We start from the raw sequence: 26,462 nt of genomic DNA, 5'->3' as shown, positions 1-26,462 counted from the left end.
TAATTACTTATATTGTATGTATTAATATTTTATTCCCCTATGCATGATAATGTTCTCTATTCCAAGTTTAAAAAAATAAATGTTAGTCTCAAGATGTTCTTGTTTTGTGTCATTAACATGAAGATACAAAAAATTATGAAGTGTTTTTAGGTTATCATGAAGACAAAATGTCCTTATTTTGTCTTCTTGATTTTTTTTACCTTTGAAACCAAATTTACAATGATAAAAGTATATATAAAGTATGAGTGGCAAGTGAAACTTCAATCTTGGCATGAAATTATTTTCTAAGAATTCAAGAAAGGAAAAATGGTGCAAAAATAGGAAATGATATGTAAGAAGTCCTGTAGATATCCCAAATGTCTTTAAAATTTAAGTGATAATTAAGACTCACAGTATAGTGGAAAGAGCCCTGGGATCACAAGTCAGGGATCCCGTATGTTAATGAGCAAATCATTTTACATTTTTTATTCCATTCTCCATTTGGTAAAATGATAGGATTAGACTAGAATTCAGGGGCTCTTGACCTTTTTTTTGTCATAAACTCCTTTGTCAATCTGATGAAGTCTATGGATTGCTTATCAGAATCATGTTATTAAATTAATAAAATTCTGCAAATGAAACAATAATAAGTTGTTATCAAAATACTTTAAAAAAAAGTTCACACATCAGCCCTGGATTCAGGAGGACCTGAGTTCAAATCCAGCCTCGGACACTTAACACAAAAACTAGCTGTGTGACCTCAGGCAAGTCTCTTAACCCCAATTGCCCTCTAAAAAGCAAAAAAATAAAAATAAAAAGTTCACATACAATAAATAGGTTGAGGTCCTGGACTAGATAATCTCTAAATGGCTAATTTCCATGACAGTTCTAAGGCATGGGTGATAGAGTCTCAAGACTAGAATGGACTTGAGAGGTTACCTGAGCCTTAGACACTATGCCAAGTTTTTTAGGCTTGAATAGGAACCCCCTCTGCCAAATCCCCAGGTGGTCATTCAGCCTCCAGGAGAGCACCTTCATTCAGCAATGGAGATCTCACTACCTTACAATGCAATCCATTTGAATTTTGGACAGGTTTGATCATTAGGAAATTTTACTTAGTATCAAGATAAAAATTGCTTCTGTGAAACTTCTACCTATTGTTCCTATTTCTTCCCTTTGGGGCCAAGAAGAACAAGCCAAATCTTTCATTCAGATACTTGAAAATAATGGTCATGTCTCCCCACTCCCTGCTCTCCTTAATCTTTTCTTCTCTAAGATAAATTAACATAGCATTCTTTCTTCTCCAGACTTCATTCCTGAAGCTTCTCCTGGATTTCCTCTATTTTGCCCCCAAACATCTTCACCCTGGAAGTTCATTTTATCTCTAGACTTCATATAGTGAATGGAGCTTCTCACCTGATTAGATAACTCCTTCCAAAACTTCCATTGTAAGGAGGGTATCCTGGCTACCTATAGCTCCATTCCTCTCCAGACTATACTGCTGTTGACTCTCTAGACTTTTTCTACAATAGCCAGCACTGGTACCTTCATCTCTCTGTCCCCTTTGTAGCTTCCTTTAATATGTTGTTTTCCCCCTCTTAGAAAGTAAGTGGATATATAATCAAGGATAAGAACTGTCTGTCTTCACATGAAATAAGATGCTATCTGCATCCAGAAAAAGCTGATAAATAGAAGTATGTATAGAACAATTGTACATATATATGTATATATACATGTATGTATGTACATATATACATATATTGTGTATGTATCTATTTGTGTCTAATGGTAACCTCTAGGGTGGGGTGGTTGAGGGCAGAAGAAAAGAAGAAAAAAATTTATATGATAACTGTTCAAAGGAATCGCAAGTTGTGCATAGTAGATTTGCAGTTCCATATACAATTATCTTTTTTATTGTACTATGTTATGCAAATGCTTGTTTTATTCCATAAATATGTATTAATGTAATAAAAAGGGGAAAATAAAAATAGCTAAATAAAAGAACTGTCTGTCTTTCTGTTTGTATTTGTATTCCAGTCCAAAGCATAGTGCTTGGCACACAGTAAGCACTTAACAAATGCTTGTTGATTTGACCCAGGTCCTTTGAATGATATAGCTTCTACTTATCATCTCCCATCTCTAGTCATCTAGATCTGTATCTTGCCACTGGACCCAGAGGGCTCTGGAGGAGAAAATGAGCCTGGGGACCTTGCACAGCCCCCTTTTACTTAAGCCCAATTCATTTGCAAGTCATAGCATCATCCTCCCAATGTCATGGTCCTCTCTGAGAACAAAGGACAAAGAACAACAGCCACCTCCTCTGGACCATTCTGTGAGGCATTTGGTCCTGAGCTCACACTGTGATCTCACCTTTCTCTTTTTATTTGAATTGGATATTCCTTAGTTCTCTATATTTCTTGACATTTTCATTAACAGAAAATATGTATACCAGAATTTTTTGGGTATCATCCTTACCACCATCTATGAACTTCTACTAAGTCTACTCTGTAGAATGATAAATTCTTCATCCAAAGTCCCACAGTGATATGGAGATAAACCTGGGTTCTTGGAGGTTATGCCAGTGGAGCACAGTGTCTGGTAGGTCCTATGAAGCTATAAAAAGCTTAGAGAATTAGCCTAATGACAGGTATCTGTGGACTTAGCTAGGAGTGTTCAGAGATGCTCAATGTCAGGTCAGTCACAGAAGGATGGCATTTTTTCCGTTGCAATTTTCAAAAACCATTTTGGAAAGTCGGAAAATTATTTCAATCTGAATCAGTGGAAGGACTTCTTACATCAACGAAGGGACAGTGTTGAAATATTTATATGCGTATATAATGTACATAATGTATAACAATAGTAATAATGCAACAGTATAAGTTGCAAATAGTTTGCTTTTTTGAAAGTTCTCTGTGTAATCAACTATTTTAATTTCAATCTTCAAAGACACTCTAAGGTAGGTAGCACAAGAATTCTTGCCTCTATTTTGCAGATGGAGAAACTGAATTTAATAGACATAAAAAGAAATATTCAAGATCACATTGGCAAATATAGGATACTGAGCTTGATGACACAAAATAGAAACTATTCATTATAGAGAAACATTCAGTATAAGGCCATACCTCCAACAAAAGAGGTTTAATAATTCACATTTCTATAGTGCTTTACCATTTACAAAGCATTTCCTCACAACCCTCTGAGAAAAATAGTTACAGGTATTTTTTTTTACAAGATCTGTGATTTCCTTGGTGAAGGGAATATAAGGTAAGGAAATTCCTTCAAACAATGCAGAATGTCACTTTGTCTACAATTTATAGATTTAGAGATTAATCTGAGGTACTGAGAAGTTAAGGGACATATCTAGGGTCATACAGTCAGTATATGTAAGAGTCAAGACCTGAACCCAAGTCTTCCTGACTCTGGGGTCAGCACTCTCCACTACAACAGGATGTTTCTCAGTAAAAGTACTATTATCCATGTCTTACAGATGAGGAAACAAAGGCTCAAAGAGACTTGTCCATGGTCCCATAATTATAATGTGGCCAAGCTAGAATTCAAACCCTGTTTATCTCCAAACAAGTCTATCACTATTCCCATAATGTCAATTATTCAGGTGCCAAAATTAGTTAGATCATGCCAATGAATAGCATGGACCCATGGACATGCCAAGGCTCATGCTTGTTGTGCCTGTTAACTAATCCTATTCTACGTGAGTAAGAGGGTTCTTATTACTGTCTGTTTTCCTTTTGTTCTTAACTACAAAAACCTTTAGAAGAGCCTCAAAAGAACCATGTGTAAGGTTATATTCCCTTTTGGAGTGGGTCAAAGATGAGAGGTAATAGGTAGTGATAGTTTCTTGAATGATCCTACCTTTCATTTGGAAATCATTCCATGTGTATGTATGTCTGTGTATGTGTGTGCATATATTTCTCAGTGAAGAGTATGGTGAGTATAACTTACTATCTCTGGGAACTCTAACTTATAAAAAATGACTTATCTTTCTTTATAATGTTGTCTTGTATTCTACCTACTGTACAATTACATAAACCTTTAGTACCTTATTAAGGTGGCAGTTTGGTAGCAAAGTGGATAGAGTGCTAGGAGTCAGGAAGACCTGAATTCAAATCCAGTCTTAGACACTTAATATGTGACCCTGAGCAAAGTCACTTCACCCTTTTTGCCTCAGTTCCACATCTATAAAATGAGCTGGAGAATGAAATGGAAAACCACTCCAGTATTCTTGCCAAGAAAACTCCAAATGGGGTCACAAAGAGTTGGACGTGATTGAAACTACCGGAGAACAACAAAACCCTATTATAACACAAAAAGGGGCATAAAGATGGTAGATGCTATTGTTTTCTGAAATTCCTACCAAAATGGCTTATGACTTTGATCCATCATATTTTCTCTCCTTTCAAATAGTGTTCCTATAATTAAATGCTCTAGGTTTTCCATCCAACCCCTTTAATTGGCAATTGGGATGGGGTAGGTTAAGGATGGGACAGAAGACTTTCTATCAAAAGTGAGACTGTTCCCACTGACATAAAACAGGGGTAGCAAACAGGTAATTAAAGCTGGCATGTTTCTAATTAGAACTCTTAATTGCATCAAGCCTTTCTGCCCCAAACAGCAAGCCTCAATTCCTACTGCTTAATGAAAGTAAAATTCCTACCAATCGACATTCCAGTCTAATGTTCATTCATTTATAGAAAGGTCAATTGCTACATAATCTGCACTGCCGATTGCCACCCACAGGTAAAGGGAAAAGTCCATGTGATGTTGCCCACTCTCACTTGGCTCTTTAGAAGGCCTGCCACTGTGCAATGACCACATCTGGGAAGTCTTGACTACTGCCTGTTTCTGTGTAACAGATTGGGAGAGACTGTGCTTTGGAACAGTAATAACATAATATCAGCCTTCACCTACAGGACAGTGAGTTCCTTTGTTTGTCCTCACGCTGCAATTAGTCACCCAGAGAGAGGACATAAGCAGAGAGAGCACAGTTTCTTGAAATGAGTTTACCACACATTGGAGAAGGGTTCTCAGCCACTGGTCAACTTGCTCCCAGTCAAATAGCCAATCATTTTTTATTTTTTTTAAAGACATCTAGATTAAGGTAAAATACAATACCCAGAACTGAACATTGTTTGAACCTCCCAAGTAAGATGTCAGCTTATCAGAAAAGACAAATTCTTGCCTCTTCCTCCCCCATTCAAATCCTTCCTTCTCCCTTTTTTATATGCTTTAAATTTTACTAAACTGAATTTAATCTGCTGTGCTAATTAGCTGGCTGTGAACTGAAAAAAGCAACATCCCACAGCAAATGCTATATCATGGAAATCTGACAGAACTTAATGAAAGTAAAATTGCCATCAGAAAAATAAATGGATCTAGGGAGTCAGAAGTTTCATAACAAGATGTCATGAAGAGGAAATCAGCTCCTACCATCGGTTGAATCATCATTCCCTGTAAATTCAAAGTATTAGATAAAAATTTCAACACCCCCCCAGAAAGAAAGAAACCCCAAACCATGTTTCTTTCTATCAGACAAGAAGTTGTTGGAATAAACATGTGCAGACCTGTAAAAAAGGAAGGGAAAATGACATTGTAAGAATCAATAAAGTATTATGTAGCATAATATTTTGTACCTATGGATGGAGGGGACAGCCAATTCTGAGGTCTGGGCTAGGTGAGGCAATAAACAACCAGTCAGGTCTAGCATGGGACACTTTCATTCACTGAAAAAAAGTCAGATTTATTTTTGTGTTGCATTTGCATTTGTGTGTGTGTATGTGTGATACTGCTTGACACATTGCATATGGCATTTTAAAATTTTCAACCAGTCATTCTGGTATCCATTAGAAACCACCTGAGTCTGCTTTTCTATCCTTCTAAAATATAATGGTTATAAGTTTTCCATGAGTTACTAACCTGGCTCTTAATCACCAATTCTAATGGCGCTTTTCTCAATCTTCATCTTTTTTGACCTCTCTAAAGCAGTTGACATTTCTGATCTCCTTCTTATCTCCTGGTTATTCTCTACTCTCTAGGTTTTTCGTGTAATTATCACTGCTCGGTCTCCTTTGAAGATTCTTCATCTATGTAAAAAAAAAAAAGACTCTATCTTGGGCCCTCTTCTCTTTTCACCCCATATTATTTCATTTGGTGATTTCATCCATTCCCAGGGTACAATTATGGTTTATATGAAGACACTATCCATATTTATATATCCAGCCTCAGTCTCTCTCTTGACTCACAGTCTCACATCATCAACTACCTTTTGAACATCTTGAACTAGGCAATGTCCTGTAGGTATCTTAACATGGCCCAACAGATCTTCCCCTCTTCTGCATCATCCTTCCCATTATCCTTCCTCCCAATCTAGTTAATATCTTCAATTCTTCTGTCTCAATCACTCCACATAACCAGCCTATTGCCAAATCCTGTCATTTCTACCTGCATAAGACAGGTCTCTCCACTCAAATAGCTACTGCCCTAATTTGGTTATTCATAGAATTTTGCTTGGATTACTGTAATAACCTTCTAATTGTTGTCCATGTCTCAAACCTCTGCTTACTCCAACCCATCCTCTACTTAATTGCCAAAGTAAGCATAGTCCTCCCTATGTCGCCCTCACTGTCAAACCCCAGGGATCTCTATTATAACCAGCATAAAATAGAAAGTCCTCTCCTTAGAATTTAAAGATTTTCATAGCCTAGCCATTTCCCCCCTTTCTATTCCTCTTATACTATATCCCTTTCCATAGAGGCAGCTAAATGGCATTTCAAATGCACTGCTTTCCTTAAAATCAGGAAGACCCAAGTTCAAATCTGTTCTCTTGTCACTTATCAGCATGGAAGCCTTAGCAAGTCTTAATCTCTCTCTCTCTCTCTCTCTCTCTCTCTCTGTCTCTCTCTCTCTGTCTCTCTGCCGCTGTCTCTGTCTCTCTCTCTGTCTCTGTCTCTGTCTCTCTTTGTCTCTCTCTCTCTCTTTCCTGTACAATGAGGATAGTAATGCCATTTAACTCCCAGGGTTATTGTGAGGATCAAATCAGACGATATTTGTAAAGTTCTTAGCACAGTGCCTTAGCACTATGCCAAACACATAGTAGGTACTTAAATGCTTGTTTCTTTCCATATCTTCTTTTTTTAAATAGGCAATAATAATTCAATTTAATAGTTTTACAAAAATCCATATCTTCTATTACCTAGCTTCAATGGACTGCTTGCTGATCCTCACACATGACCCTTCATCACCCATTGCTATGCTTTTGCTCTGTCTGTCCTACACACATGGAATGTTCTCTTTCCTCACTTCTACCTGGATTCAAATTTCAGCTCAAATCCCACCTTCAACAGGACACCTTTTCTAGTGTACCTGCTTGTTAGTGCCTTCCCTTCTGAGATTATATTCCATCTGCTCTGCAAACGTATCTCATATGTACTTAGTTACTTCAGGGATATCTTCTTACATTAGAATGCGAGCTCCTTGAGAGGAGGGTCAAATTCAAATGGAAAATTGTCCCTGCAGGCCCATATTGATTTAGAACACCACAGATTAGCTTTTATCAGTTTTATTATATTTTTATTTATTTTGTTAAACATTCCCCAATTACATTTTAATCTGTTTTAGACCCATTCAATTTTGCTAGCTGCATGCTGGGAAGTCTGACACCTCTGTCTTCCTTTGTTTAGCTGACATATAAAAAATCAGTCAAGTGTGCTACCACAATGGCAGGGAGGAATTCCACAACCATAGCCAAACAGTGTGTGCCACTGGTCACGACATATTCCAAATACTTAACTTGCAAACTGGTGGTTCAGCTAAATGTTTCTACTTGTTTAGAATAGCCCAGTCCTTCATAAATATCCAGTGGGCACTCTGAGAAAAGTGACAAGATTAAGAAGGACCAAAATAGGAAAGAAGATGTTTATTGAGAAGATCTGGAACCGACCTTAGGAACCACATAGTCCAACCTCTTCATTTTCTAAATGAGGTAACAGAGGCTTAGAAATGATTTAGCCAGTGTCATAAAAGCATTGCCAGAGCTAGGATTTAAACCTAGGTCTCCTGATTGCAAATCAGGAGTGATTTTCATTGAACCAAGCTGCTGCCATATTCTATGGCACTCTGACGTAAGCTTCATGAAGCAGTATTCTTTGTTGAGGAAGATATAATTTTGGCAAATAGTAGAGCTCAATATTTGATTTTTAAACAATTCAGCATTTATTAGCTCACAGTAAGCTGGAATAAGTATAAGGAAGAAAGCAAAAGTGTCTTCTCTCATCATGGAATAGTTTTTTCAGTCAACACTTGAAAACTCAAAAATATGAATGTTTTTCTTCAATTATTTTGAAATTCACAATTTAGACTAACTTCATCACCATGATCTAATCTTAACAATGAACTCTGTGCCTCTTCCTTTGTAAGTTTTTTAAGCTACTACCATTCAGAAGTAGTGCCCTGGCTGCTGAATGAGTGAGACTCCTACCAGGGAAGAAGCCTTGATTCTTATTCCATTCTAGTCATCGCCAAACTACATGGGATTGCCTGTCATGCTGAAAAAGCATGTAATGATTTCACATTTGGTATAACAGATTAACTTCCAGTCTTCAGGAAAAGTTAAGTCTTATACTTAGTTCCTAGTTTGCAATGGAGGTGATTTAAATTCTGCCAAATGTAATGAAAAGGCAGACTGGAATATCAATGTGGAAAGTAGAAGAAAGGACATGATCTGGCATGTCATTTCTCAGGGGGTTTAATGTATAAAGTTCAAGGTGGAGTGCACTCTGGGGAGCAGAAATGACAGTAAGGATGGTGTTACAGATGTGTGTGTGTGACAGATATCAGAGAATAAGCTTTAATTTTCTCTTTCTGAAAGAATCTCAGTCAAAATTAAGCAATGCTATTGGACTGCCCCCCTCCCTTTTGAGACATCACATTTACTTTGCTATCAAGTGACATGGAGCACGGTGATTGAAGTTTCTAAACATGGCTATGACAGCAGGAGAGTCCAGAGCCTGAGACTAGATTAACTTACATTGCAATCATGTTTTAATTAAGTTAACCTCCAGTTCCTAAAAGGATACGAAACACTTGGCTCTTTGTAGATTCATTATACATTTTGATAGCCTTCTCTATCAGGAAAGGTTGAATCTGGCCAATGTCATTAATTCTTTAGTTCACGAGAGAGACCTCTAGTGAGTGATCACAGTGGGATTCTATAGCAGTTTTCTAATTTTGCCCTCCTTACAATAGTGGCTCAGTCCACATAAGCTTGACTCAAAATGCTGTTTTAAAGTTTCTGTTTCTTGAGGTAAGGAAGAAAGGAAGGAAGGGAGGGAGGGAGGGAGGAAGAAGGAAAGGAGGGAGGGAGGAAGAAGGAAGGAAGGAAGGAAGGAAGGAAGGAAGGAAGGAAGGAAGGAAGGAAGGAAGGAAGGAAGGAAGGGAGGGAGGGAGGGAGGGAGGGAAGGAGGAAGGAAGGAAGGGAGGGAGGGAGGGAGGAAGAAAAGAAGGGGAAAGGAAGAAAAGGAGGAAAGGAAAGAATAATTTTATTCTCTACCACATTTGAGGGATTGATGTGGAAAAAATATTATTTATGCCTTAAAGTGGTACATAAATATGAAGCATTATCATTGGACCATATTCCTCTGATCCATAGTTTACAAAATGCCTGACCAGTGTTAGGAAGCAAAATCTGGGACTACAAAAAGCAATAAAGTTAACTGGGACCTCTTGGGGCTTGCATGTAGGACCTTAGCATTATTAGCCTTCTAATTCATCTAAATGAGCAAACATACTTAATAATAGTCAATCCCATGATTATCTTTGCTAATGGAACAGGGCAATGATACCTATAATTTTGATGGAAAAAAAAACTCATCTGGACTCACTGAAAATCACTTATATTTAAATTCTATATATAGTATGATTTATCCCTACCCCAATTAATCTTGTCTCATGCTGATTTACTTAAGTTTTGAAACGCAGTTGATTCTAGGATCTCTTTAGTGTATTATATAATCCCTCACATGTTCATAATACTTACAAAGATTACAAGGCATTAAACATATAGATTATGTCTATTTTACAGATCAAGAAACCAAGGCTCAAAGGGGCTAGGTGACTTGCCTATAGTAACACAAGTAGAATTCTGGGTCAGAACCCAGAATACAGGGCTCTTGAATGACATCTTACATCCCATAACTTTATAGGTTTTAAGAATCTCATTGACAATTTCCTGGTAATTTTCTACCATCTGGTTTTTCAAGAAGTTTTTGTGCACTTAAAAAAACAGTTCCCAAGCTTCATTCAACTATTCTTCAACTTCAACTTCATTCAACTGTTCTTCAAAAGGCATCCCTTTCATTACTTCCCTTTCTTGAGGAACTCATTGATTCTAGCTTCACTGATTCTGGATGTCTATTTTCAGATAAAGAAAATCTGTACCATTTCAGCTTTATCATCTTGACAAAATTTTTCATTCAACCAAGTCTGATATTCAATAGTTGCAAGAAAACTTTTTGGGACTAATCAGTGGTTGGCTTACCACAATATTCTTTCTTAGAACCAGTTTCTGAAGTCAGTATTTTTCTTAACGTAGTAGTTTTTTTCCCATATCCCATTCACAAACAAAGCATCAATATGTATTCTACCCAAATTGTAATCTTTGTAAATGATCAATCACTTTTAAATCTCCCCAGATATGCCCAGAATAATTTTCATACCTAATGCTTCTCAAGAGAAGTTTCATGTTTTAAACATATTTGGATGAATGAATGAGCTAAACATTCATTAAATGCTTACTGTACACAAAGCACTATGCTAAGTGCTGGGGATACAGATAGAAAAGTAAACAGTCCTTGGTCTCAAGGGGTTTACATTCTAATGGGGGTGGGGAGGGAGATAACACATATGGAAAGTTTCAACTATAAGTGAGATGGAAACATCCCATCATCCTTAGGGTAAAGCAGCAAAACAGATGGTAATATTTCTTCTTTAATGTCATTCCCACTGACAAAATCATAACAGTTTCTAATATTGAACTATTAGACAGTTCCAAGGACTTCTGGGTCTATATTGGCTGTTACTGTAGCACCTACAGGAACTGGTTGAAATTCCTCTTGGAGAAGATTCTGTCTTGCCTTGGTTTTTGAATGCTAAGATCACACACAGAGACTAATTTAAGTCAGCTTGGAATACAAAGTGAGACTCTTAGGATGAAATGGTTATTTCAGATGAGGACCAGCAACTTATTAGTCTCTTGCCTTGTTATAATAAACCTCATAATTATCGTCTGAATGATCAGGTTCACTTTCTTCATCCAGGTTCCAAATTTCTGATGGCTTTGGTACATATAATTCATCACTATATAAACCAAGTTTTATATCAGATTGTAAATCTGGATACAGCCAATTTTGTTAGACAAGGACATAATACTTTATACGACTATTAAATAAAAATAGCAATGTGTTGAATGTTCTTTTTATTCTCTCTACACCATAGGAACCACAAACACACAGAATGCTATCCACATATATAGCCAGTTAGTAGTTTAACTAACAAGTCCAGCACAAATGAAAAGCCTATTCCTTGTCCAGATCACCTATTTTACAATCAAAATAGAGTTCAATGATTTCTTAATGAGAAGAATAAATTTTAGTCTCCGAAATTTAAAAGTTACTTAAATACGTATGTAACAGCAATGATTCATGTAATTTACATATAAACAAGGCAAACCAAAAATATAAGTAATGTATGCAACATCTACAATGTACAAAGTACTTAAGAAAACAGGACTAGAATCAATTCTGATGCTGACTGATGACCCAGAATATAACTGATAGGACACTTTGCTTCTCCTTAAAAGATTTACTTTACAAGCAAAAATTCATGAATAGGTCACCACTTGCCCTGGCATATAATAGCTAATCTAAAACTTCAGGAAGCATTTGAGAACAAGCCAGCTTTTCACTTCCCTCCTCCCACTTCTCTGCTCACCTCTCAACCAAACGATCTATTATATAATTTTTGTAAATACTCAAGTCCTTCTAATTCAGTGGGTAAGAGAGATATTCCATCTTTGTTTTAAAATTCAACATAAAAATGCAAAGTAAAAGAAATATTTATTGTGAAAAATGCATTAAATATGTTATTAATATCAAATGAGGGCATCAAAAAGGGAATTGTGTGTCAATATCGTGGTGGTATCTTGGCCTGTTATCCAAAATGAAGAGAGTTCTATTCTTGGTACAGTGGGAAGTGGAATCCATGATGAATTCAGAGTGAGAGGACCTGAGTTTGAATCTTACCTCTGCCATTTACCATTTGTGTGATCTTAAGCAGGTCGCTTAACTCCTCTGGGCCTCAGTTTCCTCATCTGTAAAATGAGAGGTTTAAACATTGATGGACTATAAGGTCCTTTCTGACAATTACATAGCTCAGTGAATAGAGGAGTCAGGAAGATTTGAGCTCATATACAGCCTCAGACACTTACTAGCTGTGTGACCTTGGGCAAGTCACTTAGCCTCTGCCTAGGATGCAGCTAAATGGCTTAATGGATAGAGTGCTAGGCCTGGGGTCAAGAAGACAGAGTTCAAATCCAGTCTCAGATGCTTACTGGTTGTATGACCCTGCGCAAGTCACTTAACCTCTGTTTGCATTAATCCACTAGAGAAGGAAATGGCAAACCACTCCAGCATTTTTGCCAAGAAAATCCCATGAACAGTATGACCCATGGGATCAAAAAGACTCAAACACAACTGAACAAAAATAACAATCAGATCATTTCTCATGGTAGATTTATGATTCTATGATCAGTATAAATGGGGATGTCTGTCATAAGCTTGTTTTTGAATGATATTATTTTCATTGCAGCTTCAGAACACTACAAAGCCTTCTAAAATTAGATCTCCATTTACTCAAAAGATTTGATTACACAATATACATTCACACACAAACACATGAGTATGTTTTTTCTGGACTATAAGAAGCAAAAGGATGTACAATGTATAGAGCTCATCCTATAGGACATATATCTTGGACAGATGCTGTAAATGGACAATGGAATAGAGTCAGAATTGCACAAGAGTAAAAAAGTGAGAAGGATTGCTTTGGGAAATTGTGCAACACGTTTAATGACTCCACAATTGGACTCTCAGTCAGTCTACAAGCATCTATTAAGCGTCTACTATTTCCCAGGTACTATGCTAAGCATTGGGGATACAAAGAAAAAAAAAACAATTGCTATGTGTGTGTATGTCTGTGTGCATAGACACACATGTGCACACAATCTCAGAGGAAAGGCACTAGTCAGGGAAGGACTCCATGAAATACTTCTTGAAAGAGAGATTTGAACTGAGCTGATCAACTGTGTTTTGGAAAAAAAATAAAGTGACTAGGTAAGATAGAAACCATTATGACCAGTTCATGTGGGTTGCAGAATAAGTATGAATGATTGTGATAGACTTGGATCAAGATGGGCTTTATTTTCCTGGTATTTAAATTAATTTTTCTTAGCTATAATGTTTCGGTGGAGTAGATAGCTATCACCCCCTACAGTGTGGTTGCTCTTAGCATGGCTGTTATCAACAATCACAATTCATACTAAACAATGATATGCCCCTTGCAAATATTATACTCATGTTAAACAAAGATAATGTGCTAGGTTCTTTACAGAACATAGAGGTAGATGTGGACGCCGGCCAGATGGCTTTCCAGCTAAATATAGTTATATGCAGACAAGATCTGTGTTTTGTTATGAGCCTGACATCTGGTTCTCCAAGCACATTCCCACCCCACCTCTCTTTTTTTTTTCTCTTTCAAGGTTGGACTAATTCTGCAATTTACCTTCTTGTACCCCACTTAGCTCTGGACAACATAGCCAACAACTTTATTCACTTTGCCATCTAACTGCCTCTTTTCCATTTGCTCATTTTAAACAACCCTATGGGATATGGGGTAAAAAAGGATTATTGTTTTGCAATGGTGTTGACATGGCACAGTTATAGAGTTTTTGAGATCGCCCAGTCCAGATCATTCAGGAACCTGAAGCCCAGGGGGAGACTAAGTAATTTGCTCAAAGTCCCACAGTTAATTATTGGCAGGATGGTTGTAACAGCTGGACTTTTTATAGAACTTTAAAGTTTGCAAAATACTGTACATATATTTGCTCATTTTAAACAACCCTATGAGATAGGTGATATGTGTATTATCCTACTTTCCAGATGAAGAGTCTGAAATTCAGAAAGGATGTAGCTTTCCCATTGTCACACAGCTAAATGAGTGTCACAGGACTTAAACCTGACTCTAAATCTATTCATTATGCCATACTGACTCTCTAATTCAGGTCTCCTGATTCTTAGTGGAATTCTCTTTCTGGTGCATATGTAAAATGGCCACCAGGCTGTCTTAAATGTAAATTCTTGTAGCACAGGATCCATTTGGAATAAATATTGTACTATGTGGTACAGTGGGAAAAGCCCTGGATTTGGAATCAGAAGACATAGGTTTGAAACCTGATTCTGCAAATACCTGTGTGGCTTTGGGCAAGTCACTGACCCTCTCTGGGCCCCAATTTCCTCATCTATAAAAAGGTCCTGGCATGGTGTTGAATGACAGTAATCTCTGCTACCAAGGAGGTTAAGATGATGGATCACTTGAGCTCAGGAGTTTTGACCTACAATAGGGCTAAAGTCAAGCAGGTTTCTATGCTAAATGTGGTACCAATATGGTGAGCCTCCAGGACTAGGGGTCATCAGGTCACCTAAGAAGAGATGAACCAGCCCAGCTTGGAAATGGAATAGGTCAATATTTATTTGTTAATCAACAGAGGGATTGGGTCCATGAGTAACCCACTTACTTCCATCCTGGACAAAATAGGAAGACCCACTCAAAAAAAGTGAGATGTTGGACTGGATGACTTCTAAAGTTCCTACTAGTTCCAAGTCTGTGATCCTATAAATTTCTCTAAGCATTCATTTGTCACTAGGCAAATGAGTCAGCTGAACCTAAGGTCCTGACCCTAAGGCAACTCCCATGAATTGGAACATGAAGGTAATGTTTAACATAGACCCATCACAGCAACATTGCCTGAGATAGAAAATGAAATGATAGAGAAACAAACCTGTGGTCTCCTGGAAATGGAGAGTGTTCCAGATGAACCTTGGATGCTGTATGATCCTAACACCACTCAAGGGGTAGGCTTGTGATGAAACAAAAGTTCGAGAGAGTTTCTGAGTAATCATTTTAATAATTATTGCTAGCAGATAAGTAATAAAAGGGTCATTTGGCTGTCTATCCCAAACTGAAGGTCAATCATGGTGGCTTCTTTAAGCTTATATGCCCTTGAAAGAGTGGGTGTTCCCCACAGTTGGCAGTCAACTCTAATTGGTTTACAATTAATGAAAGGATTTTATAATGAGGGATGGACCTATTCTAATGAGGGGCTGGGGACGTGACTCTGATCATTCTTAGTCCCATACTACCCTCAGTCTCAGGCAATCTAACAAAGAATCTATTCCCCATCCTCACCTCCAAGCCAGCTTAAGTGGAATACAATGGGCCAGAATTCACATTAGATTAAATTCTTTGTAAAGTGGGTTCTATCTGGGTGGGTTCTCCCACCCAGTATCCAAAAGCAGGTACTCTAGGAATTTGGGTGATCTTATTCATCAACAATGTCCTTTAGACTCTGAGCAACCTATAGTTTTCTGGTTTCTAAATGTTGAAATAAGAAGGGAAAACATTAATTCTAATTTAATAATTGGTCATTAATATAAGAGAAAAATAATCCTTTCTCTCAGGTTTACAATGACTCAAGATTTACCAAGTCTTTGGTGGATCCAGGGACTGGTGGAATAAATGAGCTGCAGGAACCTTTAAGGTTACTCAAGATTCTCAAATGGATCTGAGACTCATCGATGGAAGCATTCCCTACAAGACAGACTGAAGTTGCTCTTGCACTATGCAAACTAAACCACAATAACAGTTAGCATTTATAGATTGCTTGAACACTGGCAAAGAACTTCCCATAAACTATCTCATTTAATCTTCCCAATGACGCTGTGAGTAGGTGTTTTTATTATAACCATTCTACAGATGGGATAACTGGGACTGAGAGAATTTTAAGTGAGTTTTCCAGGATCATATAGCTAGTGTTTGTGGTAGGATTTAAATGTGGGCCTTCCTACCTCCAAGTCCAGGACTTTATTCACCTTGCCATCTCACGACCTCTTTTCCATGTGCTAATTGTAATATTAATATAACTTACCTTTTAACTCAGGGGCAGCCTTCCTGGTCCTCTCTTGACAACCACCAGAATAACAACGTAGTGCATGAATTTATCCTTTAAGTGACCAATAGATCTTTTTTTTTTACTCATACATTTTTGATGACATCTTTTACTCACAATTCCTTGTCCATAATATGTTCCAGTCTGCTAATGCTTACCATATACCTCTTCATTCCTCTTTGTATCAGCTTCAATTTCAGTTTGGGGATATTTTAGAAAATAGTCATATAGCACAGTCAGGGTCACAAGCTAGACGTGCTTGATACATTCTAGCCATCGTAGTATTTATCCCTATTCTTTGTAATAGTCCATTTACTTTCTGTGTCACTGTGAATGATGTAGCAATCCTGGCTGTGGGACAAAAGTAATTCTGAAAGATTTTTGATGTATCAGTGTCAAAGAGGGAAAAACGTGTTGCAGCTTCCCTACTATAGCAACTTTCCCTTTTCAGTATCATTTGTGTAGGAGATAAAAGATAGATGTACATACTGAGAAATACAAACACAGAGGAGATACAATTTAGTTTAGGATGACATTGCTGGCTTGCATTCCATAAAAAGTCCGTTGCATTTCTAGTTTTATTCTATAAATAAAAGAAGGTGCCTATCAACATAGTAGGTAAATTCTAAATGACTTAAAGCTTTGAAACAGATACATATACAAACTCAGTTACCAAATATTCCAAAATTTATAAAAATAAAACCAAGGTCTGAGAATTGGTTGTTCATTTCATTGATTAGTATTCTGGTAATTTTTGGTTTTGTTTATTCTTCTGAGATGGTATCTCTCTACATTGTGAAGGCTGGAAGTACAGATTCTTTGTGGGCTTGATCTGCACCACTGATCCACTTAGGATCTGTGACCTGCTCTACTTCTGACTTGGTCCAGTTTGCTTCTCTTTAGGCAGTCCCCACTGATGGGGGCTCCCTATATTTATGCCAGACTTAGTACAACAATCAATCAGGATATGCCACTGTAGCTCAGAACTCTTAAATTCAAGTGATCCACCATACTTATCTCCCCAGAAGCAGAGATTACATGTGTACATCACTATGTCCAGCTGAAATATTATTTAAATACTGAATTCCTATGATAAGCTCAAGACAAAAAATATTACCCAGACACTTGGTTTTTGTCATCTAAACCAGAGGGTACTGATAAGGAGAAACTTGTATATGTAGCAAAGAGAGAAATCATATCAATTCAAGAAAGTATACCATAGATTCTTATTTTTTAATTATAGCTCCTAGGGGCATCTTCTCCCAGTTCACAGGACAGATCCCAGAAGTTCAAGGTATTCAATTGTAACTCACAAGCCTCTGACAGTATGTTTACCTTTACTTTTGTTTTTGCCCTTTTTTTGGAGGGCAATTATGACTTGCCATCAATCATGACTGGCCATGACATTGCCAAATCAAATGACTTGCCCAAGGTCACACATGGTTAGTTTTCTGTGTTAAGTGTCTGAGGCCAAATTTGAACTCAGGTCCTCCTGACTCCAGGGCAAGTGCTCTATTCACTACACCACCTAGCCACGCCCCCCCCCCCAATTTATTTACCTTTAATAGCTAGAGGACTAAATTAGTCCAAAGCAAGGTAATTAAAGTAATTAAAGCAAGGCCATTAAAGGTAAATAAAAAAAAAATAGCACTGTTGTCTTCTCCTATTAGAATATAAACTCCTTAAGAGAAGAAACCATCTTTGTTTTAGTTTATATATGCCTTCTCAGCACTTAGCACAGTGCTGGACAGAAATAAGCACTTAATAATTGCTGGTTGACAAGTACAAAAAGTAGTAATTAATCATTTCACCCATAAACCTTGGGTGTACTTTCTCAAAAATACATCAGAGGAAAGAGCGAACGTGTTCAAGGAACACACAAAGAGACACATTTAGCCAAGGCAAACCCATGCTGGGGTAACTGAGGTCTCCAACACTACAGGGCCACTGACCTCTTCTCATGATGCTGCCATGTTGTTCTCACCAGAACTAGTGTGCACTTGTCTTGTGGTCTTTGTGGCCAGATGCGCGTTGTAGTCTCCACAGCTTTCAGCTCCTGGCCCAGGAATTCTTGGCTTTCTCCATCTCCAGGAAGATGGGATGGTGTCATGATGCCTTAGCTTAAAGACTATACATAATTTTTTTTCAGGAGATAGAAAAATCCTTGTCTTATAATCAGCAGAGAACCCCTTCCCATCTCTGTTCCCTCAGAACCTTCTACTTAGACCAAAACATCTGCTCAGCAAGATGTTCTCAGCCAAAGGTATTAGATTCTCTGAAACAAAGACCAGTCTCAAAGTTACCTAGCTGCCTGAGGCTCAGTCTTTTCTTTGGACTCAATCCATGTGAGGACCCTTGTGACCCCTTTGTCACAGGGGCTGCCCTAATTTATGGTGACCATTCCAATCTCTAAAAGCTATACTATAAGGCAGATAATGGTCAATTTTTCAATTATCACCAAACAGCTCAGATGTTTGACACTATCTAGTTTTAGGACCCCCCCCCCAAGTCTCTCCTTTTTTCTAATATAGATTATAGGTTACAACCCAGAGCAATGAAATTAAGAAAAAGTACAGAGACATGCCAAGCTTGGAGGTATGGGGATGTGGCAAGGTCATTTTCTCTTCTACTTCTTTAGCCACATTCTGGCTACCTCCATTAATTTGCCTTTACACCAGCATATACAAGGCAAAGGTAAAATACATTTTTATATGCACTTCCATTTATTTCTACTTGAGTCCTATTCCAGTGACTAACTCTTGAGTGAACCCCTAGATTTTTGAAGGTTGTGTCAGCAAAGCTTGATTCAGGAATGTGCTGATAAATATTAAACTCTCAGCTCTACAGGAAATTGAAAAAACTGTGTCCATGATATACTTTTAAGTTTAATCTTCATTATTAACATTTGCATTAACATTATTATCATTAACATCCATCACTTTTACCTCTAGAGAATTAACAAAATAGTAAATGAAGGCATTTTTTGTAATAAGTACTGATTTCTGAAGTGTAAATATTCAGAAAGAAATTTTAATAATCGGCTCTCTAGAGAGCTCTAAGCAGCTTCAGTATATCCCCTGGCTCAGTTTCTGGCAGATGGTCTTTGCCACATCATTCCAAAGTAGAAATATTTCAAGTGTAGACCATGTAGCAGACTCTCTATCTGTCACTGGAACATCAATCTAGCTAAGTGCAGAGAGTCTCATCATTAAGTTGGCAGCAGGGGTGATGTGCATTTTTTTCAGCCACAATAACTCATAAAAATTGTCTTCTAGAGAGGTTGCTTGATGTAGTGAACAGAGCACTAAACTTGTAGTCAGAAAGGCCTGAATTTGATCCCATCAAATGCTTATTGTATGACCCTAAGCAATCAATTACTTCTCTGCACTTCAGTTCCCTTTTCTATAAAATAGGGATAATAATCATACCAATCTCAAAGTTGCTGCAAGGACCAGATGAAATAATATATAATAAATATAAGATGCTCTGAAAATATTAAAGCATGGAGAAAATGATAGGTATTATAGTTACTAAGTCATGGAGGAGTTGCTCTCTGGGTCAATACAGAATCCAGATCAATGAAATTAAAGGTCTTTGGATAATCTCCATTAACCATTTTATCCTAAAAACTCTAAGCATGTCAACAAATACTATATAGGCTTACATTGTCTCATTTCCATCACTAAAGTATGAGCTCTTTGAGGGCAGGAACTGTCTTTTTTGTCTCTCTGTGCCTCACTTTGTCCAGAGTTTAGCAAGTGTCAGGCATATAGTAGGCATTTAATAAATGTTTATTGATCAGCTGACATTGTTCGGTAACAACATTAAAGGCAACATTAAAGACCTCAAACAAACCTAGCTCCTTCTAAAAGTACCTTAAGAACAATGAAAAACTAAACTAATTTGCAACATAAGATCAACAAACAAAAGAAACAAAGGGGAAAAATCTATAGTAAGACAGTGATCAAGGGAAAAATAAAAGACAAAACCAGGAATCGATCTAAAGACCATTTTATATCAGTTCCAATCTGAGCTGGTGCTGATTAGAAAGGGCTATGGACACAAATGTCTGACTCAGAGCATATTCCCTCAGAACTGTGACTCTTAGTGGCCATAATTACTCAGTTTAACACCTACCCTGTCAACCACTCCATCAAGAACTGTGACCTTCAGTGGCTAGGATCACCTGCTCATAATCAACTTTTCAGGACTGTACTTTTTGCTGGACAAAATAACCTGACTTGATATTCATCCCATGATATGCCACAGAGTGACTGTGCCCCCTACTAACCATGCCTACCTACATTGTAGCTATTTACTAACCCTATTTGGGACTGTAACTTTCAGAAGCCCCTATCTACCCATATTGATATCAGCTCCATCTAGGATTATTTGCTTTGCTTAGCATCTGTCTCATTCAAAACTTTCCCCCATGATAACATAGATCAATATTTGGTCCATCTGGAACTGTGTCAAGGGGGAAGAGGCCAGAACTATCATCTAGGATTATCAAATATACCTAAGAATTACTTGCCATATGAATCAGAGCTTAATCTTATAGGGACAAAAAAGGAGGATTTTAAGATTTCCTTCCAAGTAATCCTGTCAAGAAAATTAGAATTGTGTGGAATCTTAAAAACAGAAACCTACAAAGTGAGAGACATTTAGAAAGACCAAGAATTTGAGCAATTTGTATGTAACATGTATATAATATGAAAAGAGTAAAGAGACCATTATCCCTTCAGAATCTTATGGTCTCTAAGGATTAATGAGGGAAGAAAAATTAAATGAGAACTAGGATATGGGAAGAGGAGGGAAGGAAGAAGGCAGAAGAAAGAGAAATGGAGAAAAGATGAACTTACTATTTTTCTATATACTTGAAATATACAAAGAATATAACACATATGGGGTGGTAGATGAAGGAAATAAAAATCTTACAAAATTCATTTTTATCTGAGCCAGATAAGGGAAAACAGCACAAAAATACAATAAATAGGAATGTGAACTATGATAAGGATAGAGGGTGTCAAGGGTACAGCTATGAGGGGAATAGTCACAAGCAAAATGTGAAAGAATGATTATAACAAGAGACAGACAAATGAATCCATTGATCTTGGTTTGGCTTAATGAAGAAAAAAGTTGGAGAGGATTAGAGAATTTTTCTAACTACAAATAACTATGGGCAATTTTATCCCCCTTCTCCTCTCCTCTTTTTTCTTTTAAAGAATAAGATCAAGAGATCAAAGAGAAGTCACATTAAGATAAAATAGAGTGGGGGGGGGGAGTAGGGAAACCATAACAACCTTAGCCATGAAAGTGAATGGGATGAACTCACTCATAAAATGGGAGAAAGTTGCAGAATGGATCAAAATTAACAATTTATCATTTAAAAGAACTATATTTAAAATGACGCTAAATGCATAATTAAAACGAGGGGTTGGAATCTATTATGGCTCAGTCAAATTTTAAAAAGAAAAGCAGGAGTTGCAATCATTATCTAAACAATCCATTAGATTGTAAGATCTCTCAGGGCAGGGACTATCAATTGTTTCCTTTTGAATTCCCAGGGTATAGTACAGTGCCTAGCACATAATTCTATTTTTTTCAAATACTTTATTACCTTCCGATTTACATCATCCATTTCTGCCATATTTTGAGTTACAAATTTTCTCCCTGTGTTTCCCCTACCCACCGCCCCAAAATAGCAGTCCCACAGGATATCCCCTCCTCCAATCTGCTCTCTCCCATATTTTCTCCCATATGCCTTTCGACTTTTCCAATGGATCTCTATGCCCCAGTGCCTGTATATCTTATTTCCCAATTACATTTAAAATAGCATTAATGATACTATTATTTATATATATTTGAATATTTGATTTTAAAACTTTGAATTCCAGATTCATTCCCTTCCTCCCTTGTCATCCATATTGTCACCCTTACTGGGAACATAAGCAGTTCAGTACAAATTGTACATGTGTGGCTAATGTAAAACAATAACATAGTAAATATATTGTAAAAGACTGCCTATATTTCCCTCCCTCCTATCCCACCTCCCACTTGTTCTATTCTCTACTTGTATCCTGTCCCTTTTCAAAAGTGGGTGCTTCCAACTTCCCTCCCCTCCAGGCTGCCCTCCCTTCCATCATAACCTCTCTCATCCTCTTTCCCCTCCCCCTACTCCCCTGGGGGGGTGAGATACCCTATTTAATGTATATTTCATTCCATCCTCAAGCCAAATTCAATGGGAATAAGGTTAACCCATTCCCTTTTGCCTTCCTATTCTTCCCCTCCATTGTAACCATTTTCCCTTGCCTCTTCTATATGAAAGAGTTTACCCCATTCTGTCTCTCCCCATCTCCTTTCATTATATTCCTCTCTCACCTCTTAATTTCACCTTTTAGGTATCATCCCTTCCTGTTAAATTGGTCCTCTGCCCTCTATCTATGTATACCTGTAAACATATATATACACATTCACATATGTATTCATATGCCCATATACCCTCATAAATAGACATCTATATATTTCTTTTCCCTTCAACTACTGAGAAAAGTTTCATAAGTTACAATTATTGTTTTTCCATGTAGGAATGGTAATAGTTCAACTTTGATTAGTTTCTTATGATTTCTTTTCCCTGTTTACCTTCTCATGCTTCTCTTGCTTCTTATATCTGAATGTCAAATTTTCTATTCAACTCTGGTTTTTTCAGCAAGAATGCTTGAAAATCCTCTATTCCACTGAATGACCATATTTTCCCCTGAAACATGATACTCAGTTTTGCTGGGTAGGTGATTCTTGGTTTTAATACCAGCTCATTTGCCCTCCAGAATATCATATTCCAAGCAATTCGGTCCCTTAGTGTAGAAGCTGTCAGATCCTGGATTATCCTGATTGTGTTTCCACAACATTCAAATTGTTTCTTCCTGGATGCTTGTAATATTCTCTCCTTAATCTGGGAATTCTGGAACCTGGATATAATATTCCCAGGAGTTTTCTTTTTGGGATTTTTTCAGGAGGTGTTCGGTGGATTCTTTCAGCCTCTATTTTGCCCTCTTGTTCTAAAAATTCAGGGCAGTTTTCTTTGAGAACTTCCTGGAGGATGATTTCTAGGTTCTTCTTTTGATCATGGCTTTCAGGTAGTCCAATAATTTTTAAATTATCTCTCCTGGATTGATTTTCCAGGTCAGTGGTTTTTCCCATGAGATATTTCACATTTTCTTCTATTCTTTCATTTGTTTGGATCTGTTTAACACCATCTTGATTTCTCATAAAGTCATTAGCTTCCATTTGCTCCAATATAATTCTGAAGCAATGATTCTCCTCAGTGAGCTTTTGAGATTCTTTTTCCATCTGGCAAATTCGGCTTTTTAAGGCATTCTTCTCCTCATTGCCTTTTTGAACCTCTTTTGCCATTTGAGTTACTCTATTTTTAAGGTATTATTTTCCTCAGTCAGGCTGTTGACTCTCATTTCATAATTTTCTTGCATTGTTCTCATTTCTCCTCCCAATTTTTCCTCCACTTCTCTTATCTGCTTCTTAAGGTCCTCTATGGCCTGTAACCAGCTTGTATTTTTTTTTGGAAGCTTTCGGTGCAGGAGTTCTGACTTCACTGTTCCAAGTTCCTGTTCCATGCTTTGCTCCTTTTTGTCCCCCAAATATGATTCGAATGTTGGAATCTTCTGTCTGCTTTGTTTCCTTTGCCTGGTCATGTCGCCCCTCAGTCACTTGACCCCTGGGCTTTTTGCCACAGTAGGACTCTGCCACCAAACAGGGGAGCTTTCATCCCAAACACTGGGGTTTTCTGAGCTACTGGAGGTATTAGATGGGTGCCCGCTCTGAGGCCTCCACATGCTCTGGCAAGCTGGACACACACCCCAGGACCTCCACCCTAGACAGCAATCCAGATCCAAGCAGGTTAAAGCAAGAGTGATTACCCCTCAGACTGGTGCTTGGTCCCTCTACACTCTGAAGGCCAGGAGCTGAAGTTGAAAAGTGGCACTGGCTGGCAATGCCAGTGTCTCAGTGGCTTCTTGCCCCGGGGGCAAAAGCCACACACTTCCACTTACTGGGTCCCAAAGTTCAGACTGCACTGACCTCTCACTTTGTCCTTCACATCTATGGTTTGATAAATCTGGAAATGGCCACAGCTGCTGCTGATCTGCAGTCCCTCCTGTCAGAGGCTGGTCAGGCCTGCCCTGGGGCTAAAGCCTTGGTGTGGGGCTGGGCTTGGCTCCCAGAGCACTGTACTGGTCAATTTCTGCCAGCCTGCCAGGCTGTCCTTAGTGGGAGGTTAGCTTCTCTATGTTATTTTGTGGGTTCTGCAGCTCCAAAGTTTTTTAGAGTCCCCTTTTTACATGGATTGGCAAAGGTGGAAGCCGGAGCCATGGGGAGGTCCTGCTTCTACTCTGTCATCTTGACTCCACCCCTGGTATTTGAGGTGGCACATAATTCTTAATAAATTTGTAATGAATTTATGAATAAGACAATTTAAAAATAGACATGTTTGAGAGAGATAATCAATAGAATTAATATCAAATATATACATATATATACATATATATGCACCAAATGGCATAGCAACTACTTAAAAGAAAAACTGACTGAACTACATGGAAAACTAGAAAGAAAAACAGTAATTGTTTAGAGCTTAAACATGCCCAGTTAAAAAATCTGGACTACTTTAACAGAAAAATAAAACAAATAAAGAAGGTAAGTATCTTAACAAGACATTAGAAAAATTGTGTGTATCAGAACTTTGGTGAGGACTGACTAGAAATCATAAAAGGTATTAATATTGCTAAAAATTACATGCACTTTACAAAAGCTGACCATGTGCTAGGGTATAAATAATTCATAAACAAATACAGAAAGAGAGAAATATCAAAAACATATAATTTACAATTCACAATGCAGAAAAAATCATAATCAATAAAAGAAATTTAGTTTCAGACTCAAACTTGGGTTCAGATCCCAACAAATTCTTAATATGAGACAAATCTAGTCCTGGTAGCCAAACCAGGCAGAGATAAAAACAGAGAAATCAAAGCCACTAATCAATGTATTTGCAAAAAATAATAAATAAAAATATTAGCTTCGAGGCAACAGCAATATGTTTTCAAAATTATTCATTATGAATACATTGAACTTATAATAAGAATAGTTTAATGTTCAGAAAGTTGGAAACAGAATAAATATCGTATTAACAATGACCAATATAGATTAGAACCTATACCTGTCTTTTCATCTTGTCAGATTCTTATTTGTGCCTTTCTGTAAATCCTCCACTGAGCATCTACCCAGCATCCTAGGGTCCTTTTAAAAATCTTGGTTGGATGTCAGTAAAGCACTTAGGCTTCCCAGCGACAATACTTCATCCTCACTAAGTGACCAACCAAATTCATTTTTCAAAGACATCATACATGATGTCTTTTTTTTCCTAAAACTAGTTCTCATTTCCAAGGATTGGCATAACATGCTGCATTCTATTTACAAGTAAGATGTACTTTTATTGCCTTTTATGCCACATCTGATTTGAGCTTATCAGAGGTCATGGAGAGTGCAAGACTACAATTCAAATTAACATCTCTTATCATGAAATTCTCATGACAAATTAACACTTTCATTTTTTTAAAGTATTTTTCCCACACAGATAGGCACAGGAAAAATACTTTGAAAAGCCTGAGGTGAGAGAACTATTATTTTTAACTCTTAAAATGCTACAACTATTTCAAAACTTGTGGAGTATGGAGACATGGAGAATTAAAGACACTCCAACATGAAATAAACCTTTATGACTCATCTATGTTTTCCCTCTTGGAAAACCAAGAAGACTCCTAAGCTTGTAGTTGACCTTTATGCCTCCCCACAATCCAATATATTCTTGATATTAGTGTCTTTATTGTTCATGAAAAATTCTAGTCCCCAAGAAGAGTGACACCTTTACAGCTGGATTTATCTCATTCTTACATATTCCTCTTTAGTTATTGATAATCCACAGTTTAGTCTGAAGGTTTCATCTAGTTGTTCAGGGAATTTAGTTCACCAGCTGTCAGTGTATATTGTCTTCTTTATTTTATTTTCTATTATATCATGACTATGTCGAGAGAGAAGAAGAGAAGGAGAGAGGGAGGAAGGAAGAAAGGGAAAGAGAGAGAGAGAGAGAGAGAGAGAGAGAGAGAGAGAGAGAGAGAGA

The sequence above is a fragment of the Petaurus breviceps genome, unplaced genomic scaffold (assembly GCF_028583685.1).
Source record: "Petaurus breviceps papuanus isolate PSGF00001 unplaced genomic scaffold, PetGlider_PUasm1.0 90977, whole genome shotgun sequence".
Classification (NCBI taxonomy): Eukaryota; Metazoa; Chordata; class Mammalia; order Diprotodontia; family Petauridae; genus Petaurus; species Petaurus breviceps.
Note: the sequence above shows the minus strand (reverse complement) of the source record.